The sequence below is a fragment of the Haemaphysalis longicornis genome, unplaced genomic scaffold, assembly GCF_048455015.1.
Source record: "Haemaphysalis longicornis isolate Haplotype H1 unplaced genomic scaffold, Haemaphysalis longicornis Haplotype H1 scaffold_47, whole genome shotgun sequence".
NCBI lineage: Eukaryota > Metazoa > Arthropoda > Arachnida > Ixodida > Ixodidae > Haemaphysalis > Haemaphysalis longicornis.
This window is the reverse complement of record NW_027526379.1, coordinates 1930599-1956975: the sequence shown is the minus strand read 5'-3', so window position 1 is coordinate 1956975 and position 26377 is coordinate 1930599. Positions and strand designations below refer to the sequence as shown.

The window sequence follows — 26377 nt, the reverse complement described above, 5'->3', positions numbered from 1 at the left end:
ATGGACAAATCATTTTGAGTCCCTCGGCATGAAGCACTTAGTGCCGCTACAGCAACTTGCACCGAAGATTACGTGTGTGGCTTTTAACACTTTTGGTCACATCCAAACAGACGGCAGAAACTCTTTCATGCCTTTAGTTGACAGCATGGCGACATGCGACGGACAAAAATTGCGAAGGCTACCCGGCTTCTCGGCGTATGGCCCGGGCATGCGCATTAATCGGATGCATGTATGCCACAAACTGGGTTCCTTCCCCGTACGGCGGCTGCTGTCAACATGCGCAGCTGTGAGCGGCTGCTGCGAACAGAAAAAAAAAAGCTGCGTCCCTGAATACACTGATTTGATTGTTTGTAGGGTGCGATACTTATGTAGTGCAGGCCTCTCCCCCTTTCACACTCTGTTTGTAGGGTTTAACGCGCCGACGGAAGGCTCCGGATTAATTTCGACCACCTGGCGGTCTTCAACGTGCGTCGAAATCTCGTACACACGGGCGTTTTTGCTTTTCACCTCCATCAGAAAAGCGGCCGCCGCGGCCGGGAATCGAACCCGTGACCTCGTGCTCAGCATGAATACACTTCGCAAATTTCTCAAACGCGTAAACATGGACGGCGGACTTTCTGTGAACAGGCTGTGTTTAAAACGTTCCTGGCTGTTATGTGTTTACTGCAAGTGTTAGTCCTAAACAAGCTCACAATGGAATAACTCTATCTACAGAAAAACTCGTAGCAACAGTCCCCCGGCCACTCAGCAAGACCCGAGCTAAAAATTAGGCGCAAAAAGGGTAGCACTAAAATCATTTTTTTACGTCTTCTTGCTGTCGCTGATTTGTGAGTACATTCCCTTGCACGGAGTAGTTACGGTAGGAAATCTTGCTCGCAGGTAAAGGTAAGATTAACAACCACGTGCGTATTTCAAAAAAGGCGTTAACACACTTTGATTTCAAGGCAAACATACATCGATTAATTGTTGTGCGACACCATACGCGCAAATAGCTGGTAAATCGTGCTTACCTTGGCTAGACGGCAATCCTGATAAAAACGCCGCTGCAACGCGCCGTCCAAGCAGAGGCTTCCTCCGCACGACGACCGCGCGTTGAGGAGTCAGAAAACTTGTAACACCACAAGACAGGCAACAGAAACGCAGCGAGGGCAGACAAAACGTGAAGGAGGGGTGCGCCGCTCCCCGCAGGTACCGGGCACAAAGGAGGAGGTAGTGAGCGGCAGTGAGAGGCGCCGAGCTGCTCGCCCTCGCAAGCATAGCCAGCGTTGTCCATCTAAGGCCAATATTTTTCAGAAAAAGAAAATTTTCAAAGCCTCCACAGCGATACCGTCGTAACAACGCCGGCAAAGTGCAAGTGTTTTCATACATATATATACTCGTTGAATTAGATGTTTTTGCTTTGCCGTTTGCGTTGGAACACCGCCGCTTACATATTTGTACGCCGAGTTTCTCTCTAGTACAGAGAGCTTATATGTATGCCTGCCTTAGACAGCGCAGTAAGTGAAAGTATCTCCCTCAGTTTCTTTTATTATAAGTAAACATCGAGGAGAAATTCTCAGTACGCTTATTCATTTGAGATGTATTTTATCCGGCACTTAGGATATGCTTTACGTGAATCGTACGATTCAGCAACTGAAGCAGCGCCTCTAGTGTACTCGAAATGTATTTCGGCAAAGCTTTTTTAATACATTTAAAATGTATTTTCAATAAATATTTTTCCTGCATTGAGAGTGTATCTCTACCATGTTCGTTCCACAAACGTACAATGCATTTGAAATATATTTCGAATATATTCGGAGTATATTTCTACGCTTCAGCACACTTTTAAAGTATACTCAGAGTGCTGTTCTAAATGTAGTTAGGTAAGCGTATTTTTCAAATATTTACAGCGCATTTGGACCTAGATCGTTTGGCGGGAAGAAATACATTTTCAATATATTCAGAATGCCTTAAGCGCGCATTCATGAGGTTCAGTACATTCCTGATCAATTTGTAGGGTACTTAAAAGCACTGTATTTTTTCCGCTTTTTAATAATGTATTTTCAATATTTACTAAAAATTAAGAAAATGCAATTTTTAATGCACTTGAAATACATGTACAAATACAGGGCATATTTGAAGTGCACTTCAAGCATACTCGTAGGTATTTCAAACGTATTACTTTTGGCTAAGGGCCCTTATCCTCCCTCTCCTACCCCTCCTCTTTCCTCAGTTACACTCAGCCTGACGTTTGAGCCGACACTAGACTTTCGATTGATTGATAGTAGGATTTAACGCGCCGACGCAACGCAGGCGGTGAGGCGCGCCGTAGTGGAGGGCTCCGGATTAAATTTGACCACCTGGGGATCTTTAACGTGCGCCGAAATCTCGTACACACGGGCATTTTTGCTTTTCGCCCCATCAGAAAAGCGGCCGCCATGGCCGGGAATCGAACCCATGAACTCGTGCTCAGCAGCGCAACGCCTTAGCCACTGAGCCATCGCGGCGGGTGACAGTAGACTTTCACTTCCTGCCTAAGTTTTTAAACAAGCATATAGTCCCGCACAGAACCTGCGCTTCTTTTTTCTATCTTTCGAATAAGGAAAAATCCATAGAAGTAGCTCAAAAGCGTTTTAGTAACCACAAAGGTCCGCTAGGCCGGAAATGTTCGTGAACAAATAGGAAGCGACCGGTGCAAGAGTAGAGCGCATGTGGGAGAAACCGGATGGTGGTGACGGGGGCGTAGGGGCAAACAAACATTTTTGTGTTTAGGCAAGACGCGACCTCATGCCGGATCTTCCTTCAGCAGTGTCACCAGTAACCTCCACTGGTGTGTTGTTCACTTTATAGATATCTTGTCGCTGACGATATTGAATATACTATTGAAGTACTTGGCCAACTGATAGCCTCACAAGGAAATTGTACGGAAGTAATTCTTCGTAATGCTCTCGTAATAATTCATTTTGGAGAAGGATTGATCACCTCGGCTTCGTAAAAGTGGCGGCACTGAAAATCGTGAAGAAAGCGTTCAAATGCGCTAGATTCGCTACTTTGAAAAAAAAAAAGCTGTGATACGTTGCCTGTGTGAGAATATGTTCGTGGTAACGACATGGGCAAGATTATTAAAGCGATAATTGAAAGCATGCTATGACGTTGTAGGGAAACAGCGCGTACCGTTCTTTAAATCTCCATGTTATAACACGCATACGCGTTTCATCACACCCACGGAATACATTATTTCTAAATTCAGGACGCGCCCAGCACGTGATTTCGTACTACTAAGGTATTCACAATCGTCGTATGCATAGCTTGGATTCAACAACCTGCGTGCAACCTCGTAACGCTTGTATTATCCTCTGTGCATGTCAGGAGAGTTCTTATGCCCTGGGTGCCAGAAATATAGGGCTTCGCAACTTCCGTGGTTCCCATAACTTTTGATGAATAACTCACGTCGTTTCAGAGCATTCGCGTTTCATATACATATACATTAGAGCGTAAAACTTCAGCATAGCCTGTAGCTGTCGTAAAATACATATTTCGAATCCTAGAAGGTTTCTTTTTTTTGTACAGGTACTGAACTCTATAGGAAATATAACCGAAATGAAGCGTCAAGGATGTTTCACTCACTCAACAATGACGAAACATCGTGTTTTCGGCGAAGTAGCTCGGTCACAAGACATTGTGGCACAGGGAAGTATGTAGTCATGCATAGCAAGGCTAAGGGGTATGTTATTACGACGCAAATTTAATAATATTTATTAACACAGCACATGTCTCAAATGAAAGGCTGATGTGAATCAGTAGCGCCACGTGTATCACGGGCACTTAGCTGTATGCTAGGAGCATATGCATGTGCTTGGTAGGCTGGGAAAAAGAAAATTAATGACTTGTCTACATGGTCATTGCCTGTTCTTGCTTTTATGCGTGGGTATCACGCCTAAAGTAACCAGAGTGGCACGGTGCTTCCAAACACCACACGAATGCTAGTTACATCAATTGCAACAGCTTCCGTTTTTTTTTTCGTTTATTTTAAAAGAATGACCTGACGTCGCCTTTGCCGTGCTAACTTAATACCCTTGTGTGATGTGAATGTAGCATTTAGGTATACCTTTTTGTTTAAGCCAGCTTCGGCGCGAAAAAAATGTTCGAAGTTGAATTTAGCATCCCACACACTAACATTTCAGTTAAGACAAGTCTCATGTCAGCAGCCCTACCTGCTTTATCAGAGCTTATAAACTAAAGGAGAGATTTTTCTGCCTATAATGGCCTTCATTAGCTGACTCACAGAAAGGGAGATTCGCCGTAAAGGTTACTGCCACCGCCAGGGCCTCGCGAACCTACATACCATGCTACTGCATGCCATAGAGTCCCCGCAGACAAGCGGCTCGTTCGCCCGCACCATTGTATTTCCCGTCCACCGCGACCCCTCCTTCCAGAGGTCGTCACGTACATACACGCAATTCTCTGTCCGGAGATCTGTCCGGAAACTGACTGACTCGTAGAGGGTGGCCTCAGAGAAAACGAGTATTCCGCGTCCAGATGCTTGTCGTTCATACCTTTGTTGGCCAAAGAGGAAAGAAGTAATTCGTGGCCAGACTGTTGCCTTTCGTGTTCCATTTTCCGTTGGCCAAATGGGAAACGATTAATGCGTGGCCAGACGCTCTTTGTTCGTCATCAGACGTATGGTGGCCATGGAGAAAGCGTGTACTCCGTGGGCAGATGCTTGCCGTTCATCTGGGGACCTAAACTGGCCAAACAGACAACGTGGCCCCCGTGGCCAGTCGCTTGCAGTTCGTCTTCCGACCTCAGCTGGCCAAAAAGGAAACAAGTAATCTGTGGCCGGACGCGTGCTGTTCGTCGTCGGACGTGTGGCGACCAATGAAAAAACATGTTCTCTGTGGCCAGATGTTTGCCTTTGGTGTAAAGACATCGGTTGGCCGAACAGACAAGTATTCCGTGACCAAATGCATGATAAAGAACATAAGTTCTCTGGCAGTCCAAACTTTGCCAATGGCCAAACAGGTCAAGCATCGGCCAAAAATAAGCCAAAGGCGGGCCACGTTTTCTGTGCTGCCTGGGATGTTTATTCCGACAGCCATGCTTTCTGATTGTAGTTCCTCGAGCATTTTTCCAAGCTGCTCTACTTATTCATTGATCAAAACTATGTTTTCTACAAACATCAAATTTCTCAAGAATCCGTTTATTAGTAATCCTACGTTGTTCCACTCAAGCTTCCTAAATGTCCCCTCTAGACCAGCTGTGAACAGTTTTGGCGAGGTGGTATCTCCCTGTCGTACACCCTTAGTGATCGGGAACTTTTCGCTTTTCTTGTGAAGTGTTTATCCTACCCGTTCTACCCCTATGTATCTCGCCTACGAGTTTTATGTAGGTCTCCTCCATTCCCTGGTTTTTCAATGCTTCAAGCACACCAGCGGTGTTGACTGACTAAAACGCTTTTTCGGAGTCTTGTAGTTTTGTAGTGAGATGCACGCAAAAAACTGTGACGAGGGCGAAGAGGTTAACGAAAAGACCAGGACAATCACCCGCCCGGGGGTATGTGCCCTAAGGGAGGAGCGTGGGAAGTATGTGGAAGAGGAGTAAGAGGACGTCGGAATGAGAAATATACAAGACCTGCTGCAGTTGGGGTGCGCTAAGAAAGGCGACATTCACCCGAGGGCGACGACCGTGCGGCAGCGCCGGGACGTCGCCAGGTCTGCAGGCACAGCGAGGCCCGCGCCGTAGGGCCAAACACTCGCTTATCTCCAGGCTCCAGAGCTTTGCGCCGGGCCGCCTAGCTATCGTTCCCTCCTGCAGGGGCAGCCACATCTCCCTACATCGTCATTATACTCTTTAGGAGCGCTAATTTGTTAGGTTATATCAAATTCCTCCACCGTGGCTCTGACTGATGCCATGCTGTTTTTTTTTTCTTTACTTTTAACAAGTTTCCTTCTAATTTAAAGTTCAGCTTTACCTTACGCCTAATCGTCGTCTGATCTGTGCCACTTAAGTTTTCCTGGCACACCTAGGTGCTGTTGTCACTTAAAATGAAGTCAATTTCATTTTCTGTTGAACCGTTTGGACTTTTCCGTGTCCATTTCCTATTCCTTCGTTTGTAGAAGAATGTTCATCATCTTCGTCATTGCTGCTTCGACGTCCTCGTAGAAGCTTTCTGCGGCTTGATCATCATAGCTAGCTGTTGGCGCATAGCCTTTAACTATATTTAGGCTGTGCCGCTTGTTCAGCTTATCACGACGACTTGATCACAACCATGGTAACATGCATTGTTTGTCTTCCCTTGCTCTATTTCTTTAGGTTCACTTTTAATTACCTAGACTATTTTCCTTAGTGCCAACCTGTCATCTTTTAGTTCAGCTCTCGACCTGCATTAAGTTTGTCTTGTTTGTCGCACTGCAACAGTTAGCTACAGCGAAATGGCAAGCACGGCGTTCCAGTTCCTGCAACTGCGGCCTGCAAGAGGACTTGACCCCTATCGCCCTTAACTCCCACGAACGTTTTTTGACGCTGCTGCGCCTACATGAATAGAGAACAACGAGACACAAATTTTACAAGTAGCATTTACTTCCACCAGGACACACAAGAAGCTGCTACAGAGAGCAGACACGCAGGAAGCCGCAGTTCTTCAGGCAAGGCCCCTCGAGAGTTTGAGACCGCGCCGTCATGGGTGCGTCTTCGAGGGCTGCACTCCGAAACATCCCCTTGGTTTGTCAACCAGCGGAGTTCAGTAGAGGGCGCGTTGCAACACACCGCATCGTTGCGTTTCTCCAGCCCCTCGGTCTACACCCTGCAAGAGAAATCCGCAGTTCACTTTTCAAAAGAGATTGTTTCCCGCCTTTTTGTAGACGATTTAAGGCAGCCTAATAAATAAATGATCAATCGAATAGTTGCTTACTAATACTATAATGACATTTTGTATGATATAGATCTAAGCAAAAGCAACTTATCGAACGGGCATCGGCGCTATGAAAGCAATTATCGTTAGGTCACATTCATTTCCCGCAAGCACATTCGGGTTTCTGAAAGCATTTACTGAACACGTTTATCAGAATACGCGGTACAAACTAAGTTCATGTAAGGAACATTACACAGTTATCTTTTCTACTCATTTCAGAATCATGTGTGATTGATCGATCGATTGATGATCGATTGATTGATTGATTGATTGATTGATTGATTGATTGATTGATTGATTGATTGATTGATTGATAAATCAATCAATCGATCAATCAATTAATCAATCAGCTTATCGGTCGTGTGTTGCGTCTCCTTTGGCTGCTCGTCGCTTTACTTCAACAGTTGCTTCTGGGGGCGCTGCTTGCTGTTACCAGAGTCCTTCAATGCTTTACTGGTCACGAAACTGCTCCGTAACTCAATGGGAGAGCTTCATATGCTGCGTTTGGCCGCCGCGCGGTGGCGCCACCCTCTCACTGAGGTCACTCCTCGGGCGGCGTTGCGCTGGCTCTAACGGCGGAGCCGCGACGAGTTGTGTTTGTTTTGTGCGGAAAAAAATGTAACGTGCATATCGCGCTCTTGTGATGCGACTTAAGTAGTGCAACGACGATGTCGAACATCAGTTGCGTCCCGGGATGTCGTTCCTTGTACAACAATACAACAGAAAATGTTTGCTTGTTCTTTTGACCGAGCGACGGGCAGCTGTGTGGCAAATGGAGGGGCGCCATTCCAAGGCAAGCAACGGGAGATTTCAGCTTCGATTATAAGTGTGCGACCGTGTGTGGAAATGCACTGTGTGTGAGAATGGAAAAAGCAATGTACCCTTTTGAGAGCATCGTGGACCTAGAATTGTACAAGGCTAACTTAAAGCCGGATTTGTGTCATATCAGTCAGGTTGTAGCGGTGCTTCATTGCCTGTTTGCGAACTTGTATTACCTTGCGCTCAGGCTCGCGTGTAAAAAAGCTTTGGGACGTCCTTGTGGTTTTACTTTTCATATTTCCGCGAATTATCCCTTAGGGTTCGTTTTGTTTGTTTTGTAACCGCGCGTGGCCGATTCCGGTTTCTTATCTGCCGTTTCAACCAGAGCGCCCGTTTGCTCTTTTTGTCGTACGTCCCGTCGGGCAATATTGTTTGATACCTTGTCGCTAAATTGATTTTTTGTTTCTCCGACAATGTACTCGATCCCATTTCCATGGATCTGAAATTAATAACGTTCCAAGAGTAATGCATGCATAGCAAACTCCGCACAACTCACTTTATCGACGTTCATCTGTTCACGTCACACTGCGGACTGCTTCTTTGACGTTTGTGTTTCATTCTAGTCTTTTGTAGTGCAGGAGATCGCTAGTTCGCTGCGTTCAGAAAAGCTTTGCGTCGTTCTTGGCTACGTGGCAATATTCTGTTTCCTCCGTGTGCTGCACATCGCAGCGCGAAAAAAATAAATTTTTGTACGCTGGACCACGCTGTTTTGTTTCCCTTCGTAACATTGAAATTTTTTGTTGCGTGTGACAAAATCATTTTCATTGTTCTTTTTTCGCTTTCTGTTTTTGCAAGGATTGCAGAGCGTGGAAGCGGAAGGACACACGGTGCAACATATACAGGGTGTTTCAGTGAACACTTTCGAAAATTCCTGAAGGTAGGCTTTTCAAGAAACATAGGAATTCTCTTAAGGAACAAGCTATCAGGTTCGGCGGACGTCAGAAGTTATGAGAAACATGCGAATTACATAGTTAATTAACTAAAACTCTGTAATGAACTTTTTAATTAGCGAAGTTTGGTGGTTATTGCCAATGGCGAGTTTGTAGCCACGGAGACGACGATAACGGACCAGTTTTTAAAGCAAAGAAAAATGCACTCTGTAGAGCCCTGCAGCCCGCAAAAGTCAAGTTTTTTTCCCCCATGAAACCGAAACGCAGCGCACATGGTGCGCCAGAAGTGTAGTGCAAACGCAACATCCGCTGATGACGTGTTGCAGTGACTGTGTCGCCCAATTGAAAAATGCTCTGGTGATTTCCCACGCTAGGGAATCAGCTGATATCAACTCCATCGCCTCTTGTATTTTTTCAATGATCAACGCTCACCTTATACCACGGCTAGCGTTATCTTTTGTTTCGTTGGTAGGCGCAAGAAAGAGGCTAGCCATTGCCCACAACACGGTCGCACGTTTCGACAGCCCTAGTGGGCGTTGGTGACAGTTTTGCTTTTCTTTTTTTATTATTGTCTCGACCACATCTGACGTGGCTACCAGACGTGCAAGATGTGAAACGTCACCATCCGTTCCTTTTTTTTTTCGTTAGGTTTATTTGCTGTTCGTTTATAATCGCTGTGTGTTAGAAAGCGCATCAGACAAAGGAAAGGTTTGTTTGCTGGGCGAGGAGGGCTTTCGCGGCTGTGGCTGCTTGCTGAGTCTTCCTAGCTAGGGAAAATTCCACTTACATTTCGAATTGGCCGCCACATTCATTGAAACACGTCACCAGCCGACATTGCGTTCGCTCATAACTTTTAGCGCTCCTTCAGCGCCGAGTTTCGTTTTTGAGCGGAAAACAACGGCAGGTTTCCTCACGCTACAGGGCTTTAAACACCGACTTTTTCGTTGTTTTAAAAACTGATATGAAATCGCCTTCTCTGGGGCCACAAAATCATCATTGACAACAACCACCAAACTCCGCTAATTAAGAAGTTCATTAGTAGAGTTTAATTACCCACCTAACTAATGTGCACACCCTTGATACTATCTGGCGTCCGCCGCAGCTAGTAATCTCCTTCTGAAGAGGGTTTCTTTTTTTCTCGAAGAGCCTATATTTAAGAATTTTTGAAAGTGTTCGCTGAAACACCCTGTATCTCTTCGTGTTTTGATCCTTCGCGTTTCTGCAACGTTTTTAGATGTTTTCAAGTATGTACACACTCATCGAAACGACAATACTATTGGGCTATCTCTTTTAGCGTTCTGTGCATTCCAGAGCAATAAACGGATTCATTAAGCGTAGTCTGAACGACGCGTACTTGGTTTCTTTGAGTTTTTTTATTGTATTATCGATAGGCCCGCAGCGGTCCGTGACTAGACAGCTACCGTATGTGTGGTATTTACAACTTTGCTGTAAGAAAAGAAGCAATATAGATTTAAAATCCGTAAACACGACGGCGCAGCGCTTGTGCCAGAGCACACAGAAGCCGTTGCCGTTCGCGGCCGAAGTTTACGGTAACTTTTTTCGAAAAATAAAACCCCATTGAAGGCAGGTGATTAATACAATAACCGGACTATTCATCGCTAACTAGTACGAAAAAAAAACGCAGTTAATCAGCGCACAGACACCAAAAGCAGCGATCGTTTGCACGCCAAGAGCTGGCCAATACGCCGCACGCGCGGCGGCTGGATGACCTTCGTGCGGAGGTGGCGCCTGTAGCGGTGCGCGCGGTCCCTATATGAACCGAGAGCCGAAGTTTCGTGACCAGTAAAGCATTGAAGGACTCTGCTGTTACCTATGACGCACTCTCCGTAACTGTAGAGGTACTCAGCCTATTCGCCCCGAGCGCGAACACAGTCGGCCCCTGGCGGCGTTGGGACGAACCGCTCCTAGTGTGGATGGCGCTCTCGATTCGTCTGCTTTTTCACGTTTCGTGCGGCGCAAAACGCGTGCTGCACACGACAAAACAACCAATATGTGCGCTCGTTTGGCAGTAAGCAATGACATAGTTACCTCTGCTTGCGCATTTCCTCTAGAAACGCAATAATCAGCGGCTGTTGCGGGTTAATGCGCTGGTTTAATTCCACGAAACATCTTCGCCGTGGTCACCGCTTGAGTGTGAAACGTGTTATAAACATTGATTCCACACATTGCACTTTTCTTATTGTTGAGTGCAGCCGGGATAGTCGGGAAAGTCGAAGGGTGCTTTTTGAAGGTGGCATGGTGATTATTTAAAGGATCAAAGTTTAGTGCGCGAAACTGGTAAGAAGCGACAAGACCTGTGCATACGCGTGCAAATTCCACATCCTTGTAAAATTGCGCTGTGTCCTTATAGAAAGAAGAAACAAACAAAAACATTTACACTGCACACGACCCGTGCGCTATCGCCCATACATTACCGGACACGTATTTTACCCCCGCAAGCGCCTGTGTGATCGTGTCCTTCCCGTGCCTTTTCTAAAATAAATACCATTTTTGGACAGTCGTTGTTTATACTGAGGAGGAGGAATAAACATTTATTCAACTGTATCGAGTTGCTAATTTCACGTATTATTTAAAATACGTTTCCATGGATGCGCAAGAGTATTTAGGGGGGATTTTTTGGTAAAATTAAGCAGTTGTGAGTTTGTGGCATTTCGTGTGTCATTTTCATATATATCATTTTCAAATCCGACATGAATCACCTTGTCCAGAAACGCGTCTCACTCAGCATAACCAAATGCCTAATATGGTCACGTCTTAACCTCTTAGGGTGGACCTAAGTTTAAAGAAAGAGGAGAAAACGCGTAATATAATGCACGTTGTTGCTCACATGTGTGAGGGGTGTGTGCCATGACTCGCTGGGTTTTTTTTTAATTTTTTCCCACAATGTTTGCTTTCAATACAATTTTGAAAAAGGCGAGCCACAATTTCTGGACCATCTAGGACCAAAGAGGGGTTTTTCAGTTTTGAAAATACGTGTTAAAGTACTGCTTTTTCACCGCTACAGAACATGACTCCAAGTGTAGTTTCGATTGTAAGTAATACTGATACCCATAGTTTGGCTTTTCGCGTTACATGCGTTCTCTTCTCGCTGCTCTTGCAACGTTGGCAGGACCCCCCCATCCCCCCCTTCTTAAAAAAAAGTGAAATGCACAGAATTTCATTTTTTAACCAATCCTCAAGAAATAAATGCCAAGACAAAGGCGATATTCAGTTTACAAAACAAAGTAGTTGCCGGGAACCCGTTGCGCTGATTCGCAACGAGAAATAAAAAGGAAATGTTTTACTACATCTGCAACAGCGCAACTTCATTTATTGCCATCTTTAGGGTTCGTAAGCGACCTTATACGCAAGAATGCAAACACACCTCGGTGTTGCAGGCACCTGTTAGATTTAAAAAAAACGCAAATGGCAAACAGAGCAGCCGTATCAGAAAATTTCTGCTCACTGTGAGGTCCCAGAAGCTTGGTTTGCACACTGTAAACCTGCTTGGCACTTTGCGGAAACCTAGCTAAACATGAGATGTTGATTGTACTGCGTGCGTTGAGAATTCAATTCGCAAGTTCACTGGCGACGAAAGCCTTAAATAAGTGATCCGAAACCGTTATTCATCAAACCTTCCTTCAGAGTCGCTAAAATTTTATTTAAAAGACCCGTTAGAGCGGTTACATTTAATCTTTGCGCTGATCAAAATTCAGTAACTTTATGTTGCCTTTTGAACAAACAAAAAATATCGCAAGCTCTTTGAAATAATTTCGGGGCAGTGAAGTAGTGTTACCATTTCAGGGCATCTCACATATGTAAGAATGCGTCGTGCTACCAGTGAAAGCGATTTAGATTGCCGTTGTAAACTGAATTTCAGAGGTCGAGGCTTCCTGATTTGTTTCTATTTATGCTTTTATTGAAGGTTCAAAGCCATAGTCTGGAAAGATCGAGCTTGCTACGAGCCACAGCGTACAAGTTCATTGTCACAATTACGGCCATTCTGAGATTCCCGATGAGTCGTCGCTTTTTTTGGCGTAGTAATGAAAACTGACTGCCGCTTCCATGCTATACATTGAACGCTGAGGAACCGAACTACAGCATACAACTCTTGTTTGCACGTTTCGTGCGGACATACGGCGAGAAAAAGGCAGGAAGCGTGCCCACAGTGTGCATTCTTACGGGCCGCTCAGCGGAGCATCCACACTAGCAGCGCGACGCTGTCGCCACCTACATGTCGAGCTCGCGGCGAATAGCCTCCCTTTCCGATTGTGGTACGGCGTTTTTCAAGGCGCCCACTTTGCTCGGCGCAGCGTGACCTGTATGGCACAAGCGGTTAGTGGTTGTTGCCGACGACTGCGAACACGAACCGTGTGATGCCAAATGATAGACTCAAGCGATGGCTTAGGTGGCTCGAGATGCCCTCATTACGGGGTCGCGAGACAAGCTGACTGAGTTGTTATCGCATCTTGTTCCGCCTGGCCCCCATTGAGTTTCTTAGTAAGTATAACAGAGAGGAAACTGGACCTGGTAATCCACGTCATCGTGGGGTTTATGTGAAGACCCCGGCTCTTGTCTTGGTCTTGGCCTGGCCATTGGATTCATACCCGCTTTTCGGGATTTGCTTTCTTCTCTGTGCATTAACACGTCTAGGAGGTACGAGGAAGCCTAAATCCTCCCTGTTCTGTGGTAGCCGTGTTCGGTGAAACCGCAGGCAGTGCGTGATCGTACCTGACGTTGCTCATGCCGCAGTCGAAGGACGTATGACGTAGCGGGTAATATGCCGACGCTAGAGTAGTAGCTGACTAAAAAAAGAAACAAAACATACGTCAACGAAGGCGAGATACGACAGATACGGGAACCTGTATCCGTCTTACCTTGTCATCATCCTCGACTGTTTACGCCGCGTTTTCTTTTTTCTTCAAGTACAAACGAACTCGCTCAGCAGCAAGTTTTGGTAAACTGTAGCCGACGGTCGGTGCACCGGTTCACCACGAAGGCGATTTTCATAGGCACGCTCAAAAAAACTTTCCCAACTCTTCAAACAACTGATTATTTGAAATAATGTTAAAACTGATAAAATAAGAGTCCCCAAATATTAACGTTGTTCGTAACTATCACCTTGGCCTGCACATCAGGTACACGTGTTTTGGCAAAAATACGCTTGATGTACTTCCGTTTTCTTTAGTTCTTTACTTTCTTTTCCTTACTTCCTTTTCCCTTAGGAAAATAAAAGAGGCTGTTTTATTTTCCACACACCTTACTGCACACTCTTATTCGCGTTTTTGTGGCACTTTGTTTGAAGTTGTGGTCACTAAAACGTTTCAATCCAAGCGAATGATGAAACTAAGGCGAGCGCATGATGTAATGGCGGGCCATGACGACACATACGGCCTTGATGTGAGCCGCATAGACGCTAGCGCCAGATTCCTCTCTAGTGTATACTGTAAGAAACTCTATGCTGGACCCACTGTGGCACGTGCGTGACGAGCGGCAAGTGAGGGGCAATTTTCAGGGGCAGTTACTTCAGCCCGTGACACCAGCCTTGGCAGTAATAGGACGCCCCCTAGTCTGTTTACGAAAGATGTTAAAAGTTCGTGGTGCGATGTGGATGGTTCAGTGAGCAGAAGCCGCTACCGAGCAGCATAGAGGGCGTCGCCCGTGTTGCGAAACAACTAGCAAACTGAACTAGTCCCCGCGCGTCCTGTCCACCTTAGCGGCAGTGCCCACGTGTCCGCTCGGCAGTATGCCCAAGTCGGTACTCAGAGTGAACATGGAGACACGCAGTCGTTGTTCGGTGGAGCCCGGCGAGTGCTCCGTGACTAAGTTCGTGTGAAGTGATCTTTAATGGGCACTAATTGGGTCGTCGATGCGGACCACAAATGCCTGATCGACGCCCGCACAGGTCACAGGATCGCAGTGCAAATTTGCAGTAAGGCATGCGACTAGCAAGAACCTCAGAGCATCCTGAGAAGCATGCCGAGGTTGCGTACGGCTGTAGGCGGTAAGAGCTCGCGCATGAATGACGCGTGTACGCCACGGGGTAGCGAGACGTACGCGATCCTGCACGAACGCACCTGTTGTGTCCTCAGCTGAGCAGCGTGAGATCAATGCCCTTATTCGTAGAAGAAACGCCAGCCCTACTACCGCGCCGACTGCCCGAACTCGACCTCTTTGTGAGGGCGCCAAGAAGCTCGCGCTAAGGCGTGGGAGTGTATGCGGAGGCGAGCAGAGCTCTATTTTGCACCAGCTGGTGCCCCTATTTAACGCAGACAGCTGGAGCGACAACAAAACAGGGTTAAAGGCGTCCTCTACGTTACAAACTAAGCTGCAGTCCCTCTTAACCAGAAGAATGCCGCTACATATACATTTATATTGCTACGGTTGAACCTCCCGTCCTTTATTTGCCAATGGCAACTCATTCAGTATGAATGAGTTGGCAGATTGCTAATACAATGGCAACTCATTCAGTTAACCCCGCAGGCGTTAACTTGCCATTGCAGTGGTCTAATCGTTACTAACAAGGACAGGGGTTTATGAGAAATTCCGCGTTGTGTAAGAAGCATAAAAACCCGCAGCACAGCTAGTCATATATTACGCAAAACCTAAGTGACAGTTCTCATGGCCCCTGTCTGCAGCTGCCGAACCGGAAATGAAACCTGTCCACGAAAGCTTGTCCTTTTCCTGCAGTTGTAAACACCAAGCACGCTTAAGTGTGCTGTGGGCGTTGCGCTAATGCTCCCAAGGTCACCGGTTCTATCCCGGCCGCAGCGGCAAATATATTCTGTTTCAGGCGAAAAGCGAAAACTCCCGTGTTCAGAGATTTCGTCGCACGTTAAGGATCCCCAGCTGGTCAACATTCCAATCCCGCGCCCTCCACTATTGCTTCGGCGCGTTAAACACCATAATTTGCATTTGAGCAGCGGAGCTGCTTATGCCCAGCGTTATCCGTCCAAAAAGCCTCGCGGAGCCAGAACGTCACATCGCGTTGACCAGCAACCCCTGGCGCAGCAGTCCATAGCGTCGCGCTCGATTCGCTAGCCTAGCCTTGCCCCCGCCGAGCCTCACCGGGGTCTTTCACGGCGTGACGTCACTGCGCTACAGATGGTATCAAGGGTCCTGTACAGCGGCGTCGTCCAGACTTGCGCGTGGGCTTGCGCCAAATGATGAGCTTGCAAAAAACAACCAAGCAAAAATACTGAGCGCACGTTAGTATGCGCCTGGTGTGGAGCTCCCGCCGTCTGACAGCTGGACCTGCGAGAACACACTGCCCAGCGTTCGTGGCGTGGTGCTCTTCTAGTCGCCATCATGGAGAACTTTGAGCGACAAGTTCGGAAATCCATGCGAGGTGGAACAGCCGGGTCTCCCATGGAAGGAAGAGAGACCGCTAACTATGCTGTTTCTCCAGCATTGCACCCCCAGTGCAAGCTGCGCCAATTTTTTAAGTGCTCTGTGTACGAGAAGCGCGTACGGTGCAACAGGCAAGCTTCGCGTGCGCAGTTGGGCACTCACGGTGATGGCGGAGAAAGGGTGCAGCTGCGGCGCCCTACATGGCCGTAACGGGCTTCCCCTGGCTGGCCGCCACCACACGGGCGACGACCTGGTGGGAAAATAGGAGCACCAGCAAGTGGGTTAGTTCGCTTTCGGAACAGAGGCCACACCAAATCACACCCACCCGCTTCCCAAAATAAATACCCAAAATGAATTAGCACCAACAACCCAACATTTTCATATTGAGAAGCGTAGAGCTCAATAGAAATAACTACATAGAATTTTTGTTTTTAATTTCTAATCAAAACTGTCTAACGCTTGGAAAAGTACAAAAGGCGCCTTCGGTAATGCATTGATAGTAACGCGTCAGGTGCACTGCGTTATCACGAGAAAGCAACGCGCACAAACGCAGAATGCTAAAAAATTGCAATTTCTTCGTCATTGCGTTATAAAGCCGCAGTTTCCTTTCCCCTGTGGTGGCGCTCAATTACTCAGCGGTTTTTGCGGGCTTCGCAAAGTGCAAAAAGAAAGTGTAGTTACTGTAACTGAACAAAAGAAAACTTGTAATAGGTCGCTACAAAAACCCAAATAAGCAACAATAAGATTGTCTGAAATGCACAAATATTCGGGCTAATATTTCCCTAATAACATTTGATTGTCTTAGTTTTCTTTTGTTTTCTTCTGCCACTGATGTAAATTTATACTGCAATAGCGATTAAGTGCCTTTACTTCACCAATTATGTTTCTTTCAGGAGAAGCCAGCTGCTGAACACGAGGCCGCGGGTTCGATTCCCGGCCCCGCGGCAGCCTCTTTTCTCATGCAGGCGAAAAGCAAAAACGCCCGTGTGTACAAGATTTCGGCGCACGTTAAAGATCTCAGGTGGTCAAAATTAATTCGGAGCCCTCCACTACGGCGCGCCTCGTCGCCTGCGTTGCGTCGCCGCGTTAAACCCTACAACCAACCAACCAACCAACAAACCAGCCGATGCAAGGATAATGTAGGGTTGCCCGTTTGCTCTATCCGTTTTCGAGTTCCCAATGTTCTTTTCCCCGCTTTGTAAGAGCGGAGCACTTTAGGCACCCGGATTGTGGTCGTAGCTCGTCCGTGGTCACGTGATCTAGCCACCGTAGTCACGTGGCGTCACGCGCCAGAATGAGGCTTTGAAAAGACACCCGCTTGTCCCTCGATTCAGAAATCCCGGCAAATGTTAAAGGGGCCCTGAAAGGCATTTTGAGCACACTAAATGAACCAGCGCAACCGTTAGATTGGGTCGTCAACGTCCTCTGGGCCAAGTATTACTCTTTTACGCGCAGCGGAAAGCTCACACTTTTGTTGCAAAGTTTGTCGTTTTTTTCTCACCCTTTCCTTCGTGTTTTTGGACGCCGCCATCTTCACATGTCTACATCATCGATTCCCAGATGTTCGTCATGAGCTAGACATCCTGCTATTGGGCGGCTTTTTCACGCACTTCCGGCAAAGAGGTGAGTCGTCTGCTCAGCGTCGGCTCGCCGGCTGATCTGCCGGCGGAGTGCCGGAGTGCTTGGACATTTTACGACAAACGAAACAAGTGTAAACAAACGCTTAACCGTTTGTATTGAATGCGACAGGGCCATAACACGACATGAATATTCTCTTACCGGAGTACGTTCCATAAAGAAAGCGTTGAAGCCCCGTGGCACTTCTTTCGTGCAATCGCAGAGAACGCCCTGAGCCGAATGCCCGGGTTTGACGGATACATTTTATTCAACTTCCAAACAATCCAGAGATGCGTTTCGAACGAACACAACGTCACAACATGCGTTGCAAGCCTGAACCGCGATTGGGAGACGATGGGTTGCCTCCTCCTGCCCGTCGTAAATTCGGCATTCACCTCGCGCGTGGTTTGCGGGGACGAACAGCAAGTCACTTAACTCTGGCGCGCAAGCCGAGATGGCTTTTAGCCACGCACACTGCCCATACCCCATGCGAGGTTGAGTCGTACGTCGCTCGAGAAAGATAACCCAGAACATGGGAAGCACTATCCACCCGCAGAAGCACAACGTCGCATTTCATCGCGAAACAAAGGCGTCCACAACACACACACCATCGCCTCCTGTAATGCCAAACGCATCTCGCACTTCCCAATGGGAGTGAGTGGTACGCCTGCAGTGGCAACATGCCGCGACGTGGGGCCCCGAGCTGAACCGGGATCACGCAAGCGTAACTGACCTCTGGGGCGGTTTGTGCCTTGTTGCCAAGGCAACCGATGTTTGAGATCGTCAAAGAAAGGCGCTCGCTCCAGCGCTAGAAAGCTCAGAGCCGCGCCGGAGCATGTTTTGCCAACGTTGCCGCTCTCCACCACGCGTCGCCCCAAGCTGAACTGGTCACATGATTGAAGCTTTTTGTGCACGGGTTCTGTATCGGTTTAAAATGTCTTTTTCACATGGCGCCGGCAGGAATTACCACCACCGCAAAATAAGACCCGGCACCAGCGGGACCACATCTGATACGGCGCTTTTTGGATAAACAGTGCGCGGTGCATGAAAGGGACCGAGCGCAAGATCCTCCCCAGCGGCTGCGAGTTCGCCGCCGATTAAAAGTAACGTGCTGCACTGCATCAACGCACACCGCGAAAGGGCAAGGCCAGGCCACCGCACACATGCGGCCAGATTTTTCGTTCGCTTATACATCCTTGAGCGGAGTGCGGAATTCATGGTGTCAACAAAACTTGCCCGTAGCAGACGGCAGTCGGAGGAGCGTAATGCGGAAGTACGTCACCGCTGACTAGCGCAGCATTATGGTTTCTAGGGACCATAGCAGCATCATGGGAGGGAGTGCTCGCGCGCCGTCAACAGTTGAAAAGAGGAGGAAACGCGGCGCGACAATAATGCGCGGTTTTTGATTTACGATTTCTCAGCTAATACTCATCGCTTTAACAAAATTCTTGCTGGAGGAGATTGCTGATACATTGTCTTATTTGGTTACATGTACATCCATGCATCGGCGGAAGGTATTTCAGGACCCCTTTAAGAGAATACTTGAACAAGAGGTTTATGTAGGCAGATCCGTATGAAACTGCTGCAACAGCTGGCATTTGTGATACATGGCCCCATCATTTAGCGGAAAAAACTGCAGGTACAGTCTTTGTCAAAATTTTGTGGGCCATGGCGACTTTGGCCGGAGCAGGCGCGCGGCCGAGCAGGGGCCCTGCGCTTGCCGCTATCGGCTGGTTACGCGGCTAAAGAGAGCGAGGGGAACTTTCGCGCTTCCTTTCGTAGTAATGCTGGAGCGATAAGGGCAGCGGGGCCGGTTTCTCGGAGCAGTCGCACTTAGCTTCAGCGCAGGCACTTTGCGCAGCAATTGTCCCGCCGGGCACACTACAAAGGCAAGAGCAAAAGTTTCCCTCGCTCTCTTTAACCGCGCAACCAGCTGACCGCGGCAAGCGCAGCGCCCCTGCTTCGGCCACGGTCGCCGTGGCCCACAAAATTTTGAGAAAGACTGTACATTTGAGACAAAACATATGTACTTCACGGCACTCCCCGCGTTCATTTAGCTAGAAAAGCTCGCTGGGTTGGTTTTTGCGATAATAAGCGAAGAAAACGTGGCCGCGGAAGAAACCAACGAAGAGTTCATAATGGCGCAGAAATGCTCCGGCACGTGCGAGAGGAAAGCAAGGACAAAAAAATTGGCCGCGTATCTGCTCCTTTCGTTGCTAATGTCGACGCGAGACGATAGTCGACTGGCGCCCCTGGCAAGTAAATGCCTCCCTCTCTTTCCCTTTCACCTCTCATGCTGTTCCTCTCCCGTATCGTTCCTTCCAAGATAACACGCTAGAGGTTTGCTCAAGTATGTTTAAATTTACCGCGTTCCACTGTTCCAAGTCGGGTTTCTCTATGCACGTGAATCGAGGCATCCGACTACAACGTTTGTAGAACCACGTTCCCTTGCTCCACGAGCGTTCCATGCGGGACGCGGATCCTATCTAGTGTATCCGTTCGTTGCTGTTGCCGCTGGATTTTTTGGTTTTTTGTAATGTTCGACAAATCATTTCCATTTACGCTATTATCACGATTAGTCGTGTTACTTCCGCCACTTATGCCCTTTTGTGGGATTGAAGGGCGTCACACTGGTGCCCATTTTTCGCTATTTTTAATCCGGCCTTCTGATGTTTTTTTTTTTTTTTTTTTTTTTTTTTCAGGCTCTACAGTTCTCCGGTTCCCGGATGTGTGTACGATGCATATATTTGATTTCTCAGTTCATTTTTGCGAAATTTGTATTTCTTGTATTTGTCGTGTTTTACGTTCTTCGACATTCTGTTGGACCAATTATCTCCATTCACTCTATTGCCAGCAGCTAAACGGGTTACTTCCGCCAATTCTGCATTTTCGTGCGAATGCAGGGCTTGCATTGGTCTGGCTGTGAGGTAACTCTGAAAAGATGCTACGCATTAATAGAAGATTCTGGCAAGACATTGTAACCGTCCTCTGTCTGTCTTAAAACAACGCAAAATTACGAGCTGGAACATCTGTAATATAAATTAGGAAGTGCGTGCTTGCCACCTCCATGTCAAAAACGCACGCAGCCTAAATAGCTTGCCTGAGTTAGTGTTTGCACCGAAATGCCAGCGCACCGAAACATCCGTGTCCCGAAAGGTCCGTACACAGAAAAGACCGTACCGCAACACCGCGTACCTAAAAGACCTAGACCTCACATGTACACAGTCGTTCTAACAAAATCAGCATTTTCATGTTAGTCTACCCTACAATAATTGCGTGCGCTCGAGTCTTGGGTATGGGCGGCCGATGGGTAGGAGGGGGCAAAGGGGGAAATTGTCCTACCCATGGAATTACGGAACTCTTTTTAGTTTGACCATCAGGCTCTTTGTTTTTACGCCTCGTTCTTTCAAACCGTGTTTCTTTTGCAACAGAAGAACACAACCTTGATCGTTTTCAAGCTTTCGGTTTCTTGAACATCAAATCTCTGACCCTCCCCCACTAGGCCGTTTCTGTAGACGTGTGCTCCCCTGGAAAACGTTTGGCGGACGCCCATGCTCCTCCACCCACAACTAGGCCCACAGGTCATCCAGAGGCGAAACCAGAAGTCAAAGGAAGCAGAGCTACCGCTGCCAAAAAGTAGCTACCGCAAAAAGTAACCCGATCAATTCACCTGGCCAAAGTCCGGAAAATCCCCCTTGGCCAGCTTGGAGTACACCAGGACCCCGTTGATCTTGACCTCGAAGGACGCTGCAAACGCCAAGAAACAAGAGTAATAAACATCATATTGCTGGGCATTTGGTGATCGTAAATTATATATTCATCGCTCGCTCGAAAACTCACTTGCCAATTACTCCGGAATCGCCCAAAACTATTTGAAACCGGTTTGCCCAACCGGATAGCCAACCGTATTTTTCGAAGTGCACATCCTCTAGCTGGATAATCGCAAGGAATTCCTAAGTAAATTTGCGAAAATAATTTGAATTTGGCGCCAAACTTTCCGGAGTCTCAAAGGCGGCGCCAAGTAGTGTCTAAATGTTGGAGTGCCGTGCGCCTACATAGAGCTCCGTCAGTCTAAATGCGTGATTCAAAACCCGCATAAATGCATCGGAAAGACTACACTTACAGATCGTTTTAACAGGGGACTAATGTTAGGGGTGAAGCACCGTAGGACGTCACTTTGTCCGGGGCTTGGCGTCCGTGTACACAGTGTTGCGCATGCGCAAGGAGCATTTGCTTGGATTGAATTGGGTTTGGATTGGATTGCATTGGAATAGAATGGATTGTATTGGATTAAATCGAATTGTATTGGATGTAACATGGTGAACAATGCACAAGTGTTCTTCCCGCCGCAATAATTTAAAGACGACAGTCCTTCTTGGGCGCGAAAATTTTGGCGACTTTCTGTCGGCCTGTAGGCCCTTTGCGTACATTACCTGGATCGGCAAGAAATGTCACTGGTTAGCAAGCACGTTAATGGATTGCTGAGCCACTGCGGAATGGTGGTTAAGTGTTTGTTGTATAGGGACAGTCTACAAAGGGAAAGGCCACGAGGACAAATTGGGTGAATAGAGTGAGGGGAATAGGGAAGAGCAGGGATAGAATAGCGTGGGAAAAGTGTGTAGCAGTAGGGCACTGCGAAGGGAGGAGTCGCAGGAGTGTAGAAAAGGGGGGAAGGTGACTGCGACTTGGTAGGAGAATGAGAAACATCAGGAGCGGGAAGGAAGGGAAATGAGAGTTGGCCATGGCGATTGGATTAGACGACGGAGAGAAAGGAACAGGTGCCTGCCGGGGGAGACAGGGAGGAGAGTCAGTGGGATTGACGACAGAAGGAGAGGTACCTGAGTAAGAGGAAGTGCGACGTGAGAGGTTGGAATCGAGCACTGGGATAAAGAAGCAGAAGCGGAGGAGAGAGAATGGTTAAAAGAAAAAATGGGGGGGGGGAAAGGGGCAGTGGTGCAGTGGGCAGGGAAACTGAAGGTATGGGAGGATATAAGAAAGGGGAGAGATCGGCAGTCAAAGAAATGGAGGTGGGTAAAGGTAATAGTATGAAGGAGGTAGAACAAAAGAAGGATGGTGAAGGGAAAAAGGGATAGATACGAGGGAGGTGAAAGGAAGGGAAAGAATATGAGGGGCGTTTTATGAGAGGAGGTAGAGAGGTGAGAGCGAGGGATTGAGATAGTATATGAACCACAAGGAAGGAGATTGGAGAAGGGACTTGTGAAGAGGAGCAGGCGATGTGGAGAGGAGAATCAGGGAGGAATGAGAGAGGGGAGTCGTTGGAAAGGGAGGAGGATCACAGGGGATGAGAAAGCATGGCGACAAAGGCAGGATTGAGTCTAGGGCAGTAACGGAGGATGAGCAGATAAGCAGAGGGGAGGTGAATGAACTTTGCTAAGGGGAGAAGGGTGGGGACTGAACGGTACAAAGGGTAGAGAAGGAGGCGATACATGGCAGAATCGTCACAAATACTGTCATCTGACGCTGCTTACAGAAAAGGAAGACGCTACGCGGTCATTTTTTTTCTTTACTTTCAATCTTTCTGTAGATGTAGATGCGCATTTCGTTTTTAGCTCCCGAAACTCACTTTTGCGTCCCACGGTGCTCGTCACTTTGGCCGAGGGTACCTGGGCAAGGATCTGCCGCTTCAGCTCCTCGTACCGAGGGGCGTGCCCTCATCCAGAACTGGGCGAGAAAACAAATTTATGCATGAGCCATTCCCTTCACTAAAAGTGCATGACCAGCGAAGCTTCAGTGCGGACTACACGCGGAGTCCGCCTTACGAAGACAGAAGAGAAGCTAAGTACAACTTGTCTTGACGGCGGAAAGCCCGCCCTGAGGATCCGGAAGAAAGCAGACACATCAGCGGTTGGAACGGCGACAAAAGAGAGGACGCTTCTAACGTCGGCAAACCTATTGAAACCGCTATTAGCTCCCTGAAACTCTACTCATCCTGAAAATGGCGCCTGTTTATAACTACGCTACTCAAAATGCATTTAGAAGTAATGAGACGTATAAGCTTGAGGTCTAAATGTGGCCGCCCTGACCTACACTCGCAAGAGCGAAGGGACACACGCTCCAACAGACATTTCTTATTTTATTCGAAGAGAATCATCTCGCTTTATTGGAAACTTGTCTCATATGCAGGATGGTTCCTGTTTTTGCGAGTGCTGGGTGAGAACTCCGGATTTTTATTTCGCACCAACAAACAAAACAGCGGGGTAAAGGTAAATACACAGCAATAACATATATCACAAAAATATACCGCAGTATTCTCACCGCAATATCCTCCTCGAGAAGTATAAAACTCAAAAAGCAGCAAGCAGTGCAGGGCGTAGTTTTTCAATATAGACCAGTTGTGAAACTTCGCATATTAAGAACCCGGGCGGCGGAAGCACCCCTGCTTCGGTGAAGCAGAGGGGCAATTATTGCGGCGCGGCACCTTGAGGACAAAAACTGAACTTTACCTAACGTTTACTTAATAACACAACTTTACAAATGTTGCTTTTCAAATTGGAAAACATGAAATTAGGCAATGTTTACTTATGTTTCCAGGGGCTTTGTTATAGGACTTACGGCAGCAGCAGCAAGCACGTGATTAACACTTCAAACTTCTGCCGACTGACGACATCTGTCAACCGCGGGCCAATTGCGAACCAATTTTTCATACTTGGCGCCTATGTTAAGTTGCGCTACTGGTGTATATTGAGTAATTCAGGGCGTCCGAAAATCCGCGGCTTTTTGTGGGCGCTGCCCGACTCGCACTACCGTCTGGCCGGAATCGGATCCTAGCAACAGATTGCCTTCCTTGCGATACAGTTTGTGCTATTTCACACTACTTGCACGAAAACACCGGTATATTCGCTTTCCAGGTGCGGTGCTCGAGGCTTCCGGCTTCCAAATTAGAAGTAATTTGCGGCATATCAGTGTTTTGCTCGCGGTGCCAGATGTACGGTAAAGCATCATAGTTCCGCAAACCCTAGCCCCTTTGGTGACAGGCGCGAAAAGAAGACGTCCCCTCCTACCCCTGTTTTTCCGCTTTTTTAAAAATCGCGAAACAAACGACGAAAGCAGAGGAACAAATATGACAGGGCAGCGCGCTACTAGTAATAAAACATGCACAAATGCATACACTAAGAAAAGAAACAACACAAACAATATGCCATATGGCCCGACTTCCACCTACAGTGGAAGCCGAATCGTCGCACTTTAAGTGTGCTCTCCCCGCTGTTTTCGACAAGTGCTATCAGATAGCGCAACCAATCAGACCAGACCCGCAATTCATTGTTTGTGTTTGGTTCATGCCTGCTCGTACGCACAGGCTCAATGTCGCGTACTACCCTTAATTCCGCGGGACAACTGAAGCGCACATTCCCGGCTGCTTTCAGCAAGTGCTACCAGGTGGCGCAGCGAACACGACCAGGCAATCGTTCCCTTACTCGTACCTGGTCCATGCCCTTAATTCCACGTGACAGGTCATCATCATCATGACGCCAGCAGCCCTCAACCGAGCTGGAGAAGTGGTCCGTGCACCGCTTGGCTCCGCAGGGGTTTGCTCGGGTTTCCGGCTGCTAGTAACGCAGACACGGGGTGCAACCAACCACTGACGACTAAACTCGCATTGCTTTTCAAGACAAAGAAAGCGAACGCCACGCCCGACATGACTGACACGCCCAACAGTGTTCGACACCCTGAGTGATTTCCCACAGCCCTTTAATCGTGTACGTCTACTGTACTCCTAGCACTCAGCCGCCAGGAAAGTGGATTCTCTACGGTTCCCTAAGCATTTCTACCCGGTACGACTACGCTGCAACCACACCAACAACGAAGACCTGGTGCCGCTTTTTTGTCGCTTTTGCGAGTGGACGTGAAGAGAGCGGGAAGGAACTGACCAGTGTTCGACCTCTACAGTGACCGGCTTCGTTCCTGCCATGCTGACGTTGGCAAAACCTGTAAGGCAAGGTAAAGCGTGAGTCGGGCGAGCGGCGCTGAGCGGCAGCATAGTGACTGATAGCCCCCGGAAAACCGTTCAAGCCTCACCTCGAAGGGCAGCCTATACGCTAGCGAAAAATCGGGGGAGACGAGCAGCGCAGATGTCTGAATGGCGGCGGAACGCAAGGGCGCCTGATGGAACCGTCGCTTGATGACAGTGATGATGACGTCAGCGAGTTCTGCTTGTCGTTCCTTTACTTGTGGCACATACCCACGAGCGGGATTGGCCGAAAAACGTTGTGGATTTTCAGGGCTAATGCACCCACTTCACCACACCATGAAATGAGCTTGTGGGGCTTAACCATGAAACGACCACGCAATTACACGATATAACTGGAAAGGAATTTTGTGGCTGTCGTTGGTTTGAAGAATAGGGAAGAAACCAATTACAGCACGGGTAAAATACGAAGAACAAAAGCACTTAACAGTTTTACATCGTTGGTGCCGCAAAACGAGGCGCGTGCTGACTCATGTGGATTGGCCAAGACAGGATAGAATTTCATGCTCAGCGATGGGTAAATAATAGGTAACAGAAATCAATCGAAAAATGAACTCGGCACTGAAATGTAAAACGTTTGAGAAAAGGGGAAGGGGAATGTTGATGGGAAATGAATCAAGTTTGAAGCGCAGACAGACGAAACAAAAGAAGAGGACACCACGAGTGCTTTCTATCAACTGTTTATTCAATATAAAAACACCACATTTATACTCGATAGTTCATTCACAACACATGCGCCAAGAGCATGAAGATAACTTTTTTGTTATCATGCATTACCACCCCTATGACCCTCGTGTAAGGTCCACTTATGGGATTAGCGGCCAG

The 26377-nt window shown here is 47.7% G+C and overlaps 1 long non-coding RNA gene across 1 annotated transcript; it reads right to left on the bottom strand.

Moving 5' to 3' along the window:
• Positions 1-6539: 6539 nt before the first annotated feature.
• LOC144137711 (uncharacterized) lies at positions 6540-25566 on the bottom strand. Its single transcript, XR_013315716.1, has 5 exons — positions 25455-25566; positions 23150-23247; positions 21236-21312; positions 16111-16198; positions 6540-6781 (listed from the first exon to the last, which is right to left on the bottom strand). It is a non-coding gene; the product is annotated as an uncharacterized LOC144137711 (long non-coding RNA).
• Positions 25567-26377: the final 811 nt, after the last annotated feature.